Below are 5,139 nucleotides of genomic sequence, written 5' to 3'. Positions count from 1 at the left end.
CACACGATCCCACTTCTCCATCACTCAACTACTCCCACTTCCTATGAGATCAGGGTGCGTGCAACTATGACTATATAAATAGGTTTTCAACCTATTTCAACCAACAACGGTTATCAACACAAGTATCCAGAAAAACACCAAAGAACTCATAATTTGCATTCCGCAAGCGAGCTCCACATTCTGATACAAGTCATAAAACAACCACACCTTCAGAGTTAACCATTCTAAGCTCAACACCTTCTTCACTTCCCTCCCTAAGATCAACCCTTCTCATTCACTTTGTGACCGAAGCAAGGCTGGAACGACCATTTCTTGGTTTAGGCCAAAATTGTACAGATTGATCTCTCGAATCTAAAGTACTCCCGTGCAGTGCATTTGTTTAGGGTTTAGATTCGTTTCTCGATGGCACACCCAAATTTACCATTTCCATTAGAATCAGTTTTGACCCCAAAACAACTGGCGACCACAGTGGGAGATTAATCTCTCGATTGCAAAAATCATTTTCCCAATTCCATTTTCAGTTTCCTAAATTTGTCAAGATGGTTGATATTAGGAATGGTTCGGAAACCCTCAAGCCCAATTTTACTTCTCCTAACACTGAAAATACTTCACATGTTATTCATGAATCCCTTCTTTCATTCGAAACCCTTGTCGAGGCTATGGAGTCTCAATATTTAACAAATAATTGCGATTTGACGAAAATTGTGAATGATATTGTCAGGAATCAAGCTACTATTTTCAAGACGCAGGATGAAGTATTTACGCTTTTGAAAGTACTCACGGATCAACTTTCAAAGGAACCAATACGTATTCACTCTGGAGAAAACGCTATCAACAATTCATTTTCGATCAATACTGATGGTAGTAGTCCTTCTTCCAAGATTCATATTCCTATTCCTAGTGAGGAAGATGAAGCCTATGGTCACGTTGAATGGAAAGGTAGCAACCAACCTAACTTGTCTGCTCATGAAGATCAAGAGATGTTTCCTCAAACTTAGAAAGAAGATTCGTGGGATTTATCACGTTCTCATCAGAGTCCTTGCAATGAAAAGGTGATTTCATTATATGTGTCCTTCTTGGAAAATATTAATTCCCATATTGCATCAGAAGCTTCTAAGAGATTCACTGCTACTTTACTCAGTCGATCCGAACCGTCCCAGAATGAAGAAGCTCGTAAAGATGTTTAAGAAAGCAAACGTCCTTCCAATAAAAGATCCAGCCTCCATCCAATCACTAGTGAGGGTGGAAAGAGAAGGCATCTGGGGAATGACTATCAACAACCTAAACGTGCGGCACCAGCGCAACAGACAACCCAAACCCGGAAAGTTACGACTAAAACGCCTGCACAACAACAAGAAACTGGAGAGGCTTATCTAAACTTCCTGTTTCCGATTGAAGAGGTAATCGAACTCCTAGAAGTATGGATTCAAGATGATGCTATAAATCTAACTCCTCTCAAACGTCCACCAACCGAGGAATAGATGGCAAATCCCAAATATTGCTGTTACCATAGGTTCGTCAATCACCCAACCAGTGACTGCAACAAATTGAAGCGCATTTTGAAGGAGAAGGTGGATGCAGGAGAACTCCAATTAGACACTGAAGTAGTTTACAAATATCCTCTTCCCGTCAGGAGCTACATGATTTCTGGGGACTCAGGCAAGCAATAATAGGCGAGCTTCCGCACACAGGGAATCAGGGAGGAGCTGCTTCACCGAAAATAAAAGAGGGGAAATAATAGAAGGAGAAATAAACTCACGTATGTGAGTTATATGAAAGGAAGAAATTCATCCTTTGGGCCATAATGGCCGATCAAAGAAATGTTCGTGGTCGTGGCTAACATCACCGCCTATGCTCGCTTAAAGATCGTGGACGTAGCTACCACTACTTATGCCTCTCCGCTCATCCAAGATTCATGGTCGTGGTTACCAAATCCCATGACCACCATCACCACGCCTCTCCCTGCCGTGTCCGTAGCCACCACTTCTCCCTGTCAAGGATCGTAACCGCAGATGGCCAAGCTCCAGCCAACCTGTTTTGTTTCCACGAAAATGGAGTCTCTTCTGATCACTGCTGCTGTCAAGAACCATTGTTGCTCATTTGTTAATACTATCCAGAGCTTCACCATAGAAACAACAACTACGGACAAAGGTAATCCGAAGTTATGCATATTTTATTTTCTTATGGAGGAAGTAATTGAGTCACCACTATGGAGGCAAGATGGTGATATCTTTATTATGATAAACCCATCGACCATACAAGATAGAACCACGTAAACCACACTTTGGGACTGAGGCCCAACACAGAATCCATTCATTGTCAATGACCTTTTCAACTCAAAAGATACGGTCAACCAAGAAACCGTGACAAGGTCACCACTCTTCAAAGATGTAGCGTTAGGATATCAGCACCTCCCTGTCTGGAAGGCGCTTGACCAACAAGCAGTATTTGGTCCAACCATTCATAAGCGTTGTTGTTAGTGAAGAATCAAAGAGGAAAGTCGCGCCTCATCAAGCCACACAGACCAACCGCATCACGTCTTCCACATCACCCATACTCAGAACTCAGCACCGCCTACCCAAGGCATGCACGAAGCTGCGCATCAACAACCACATCGCCGACAAAGTCAGATTCGGTGTTTATAGATTTCCAATTTCCTATGGAATGGGTGCATGGGATGCCAGAAGTTTGGGTACAATATAAATCTATCAAGTGGGAATCCCTTCCATTGATCAACAAATGACGAGTCCAAAAGATTGCCGCCTTCATCAATTCGTCAACCAGCAAATGCAATGGAAGTACATCTTTCAGGAGAAAATAGGCTCAGGATAATTACACTTGGGGACTGCCACGGGATGCCTTCACATCCCTCAACCAGGTTATTTCTGATATCAGCATCATCACTGTCAAAGCTTTACGAGCCGCAGGATTTCTCAACATGAAGCAGTACACGTGCATCAAAGACTCCAAAAGTACGCCCCAGAGATATTTTCACATATTCGGCCACGCCATCGGATCTAGTACGCATCTACAACTCCTTACAGGACCGCTTTGTATTCCCAAGCCGACTCAAAAATATAACTCTAGTAATCAAACAGAATTGTAACTGGGGACTGCTCAATCGCATCCCATTCAATATAACAATCCAAGATTCAGAAGATGGTTCAAAGGATGTCGCTTGGAATGAAGTCCTTGAAGACTTGATAACAGCACGTCGGCAACAGAACGCCTCTCAGCTCGTCTACTTCACTCAAAGGCTCCAGAATATTTTGCCCATACCAGTATTCCAAGCATATCATCATCGCAATCGGAAGGGAAAGAATAGGCCTGTGAGTTAAAGAGTCAGAATAAATACAATTTCGTTTCAGTCAATGCTCAGGAGTTTAAAGAACATTTTTATTGCAACTCAGCAGTCCAGACACCAAACAACTTAAAGTCAGGGCCTCTTGCAATTAAGTGCAATGGAGTTAGAAAATTTAGAAGTCCACTGAAGAGGTGATTTGCTGTATTTTCAAAAGTTGTTTTAGATAGTGGTAAAAGGGGTTCTTTTCGAACTTGTGAAGGTAACTCTTTTTTTTTTTAAGATTTAAACAAATAAATAAATGAAGGAAATTAATAGTAATGTCAAGATTTTAAAAAGATTAAGGCTCAGGATTCACTATTACTTCAAGTTTATTGGTTATAAATAATATTTCAGAAATTATTATTAAGCTCTTTTTCTTATTAAATCACTTTTTAATTTAAAATGTGTCCAAATATTAAGTTGTAATCCTTAAGCATGATTTATCAAAGAATTATTCTAAGCATAAAACATCAAACTGATTCACAACTAATTAAGAAAACCATTTTATCCTTTTTTTTATATTTATCCAAGTGAATTAAATAAAGTAAATAATTAAAGAAATTATAAATAAAAATATTACCAATCAAACATGAGTGAATAGATCCTCCATTGCCTCAATCACCAAGAATTTAGCCTCTCATCATGTTGGAAAAATACTCAAAAGATTTTATTAATGCTCAAAAGTTGAGTACAAATGATGAAATAAAAAGAAATCGTTTTAAGACTGTCCTTTGCGACACACAGGAAGCGTAGGGAAGAACGGCACTCAGAAGTGTTGTAAGCTCGTCGCGGGAAAGGAACTGAGAATTGTCGCAAATATGCGACACTAATCAACGACTTTCCTGGACTGTACAATGTACTTCGTGTTCTTCCTTTGACAGCAGCAGAACTTTTTCTCTGTCGACTCTTCTGGTGATTCTCTCGGCTCTAAATCTCTCCCAATCCCGTGCTAACCTTTCCCAAACTGTTTTGCCTTGTATTTATAGTGTTTCAGGACCAAAAATCCCCTCATTTATTGCGTATATTCTCCATTTAATCCGAATATTCCTTGCTGCCCATAATAACGATAATTTCCATTTTTAAGCCCATGCACGCGTTAGATTTGATCCTGCACGCTCTAGTTAGACTTCTCCACGTCTCAGCACTCTTCCAACGCTAGTAGAACTCCTCCATGCACACAAGAACTTCAATTTTGCTCGTGTTACAGTACACGTGCTCTTTTTTGGGTGTGTGAATCATCACGCGTTTTCCCGCCAATTTCGATCGAACCCACTGACCAAAATGTGTTCCTTAACCTATATCACATCTCTCTATCAAAATTCAACCATTGAATTGACCCGTAACCCCTTCATTTTTGTGATCAAACTTCTGCCAATTAGGAATTTCATTTCCCGTCAAAAAACAGTTTTCAAACGAAGAAGAAAGGGTGTCCCCCTAACCTGAACTGGGGTGCGAATAACAGGTGTCCACTGAGGTGCCCCTTAACCGATAGTGAGAGTCCGAATAACAATTGTCCTTCAAGGGTACCCCGGGCAACTTTTCGAGCTGATTTTTCCAAAAATGTTTATTTCCAAAAAATACCTAAAAACACACAAAACACTATAATAAGGACAAAAACAAGTACTAACAATACTTAACATTGAGGACAAATTAGACACGAAAATGCGTCTATCAAATACCCCCAAACTTATTATTTGCTAGTCCTCGAGCAAAAATAAATCTAGAAAATAAAAAGACCGAGTTATAAACTCGGGAGGGTTTACCAGAGGTGTACCCACAAAACCAATACTCCAGAC

This window comes from Papaver somniferum, chromosome 10 (genome assembly GCF_003573695.1).
Source record: "Papaver somniferum cultivar HN1 chromosome 10, ASM357369v1, whole genome shotgun sequence".
NCBI classification, from domain to species: domain Eukaryota; kingdom Viridiplantae; phylum Streptophyta; class Magnoliopsida; order Ranunculales; family Papaveraceae; genus Papaver; species Papaver somniferum.
Note: the sequence above shows the minus strand (reverse complement) of the source record.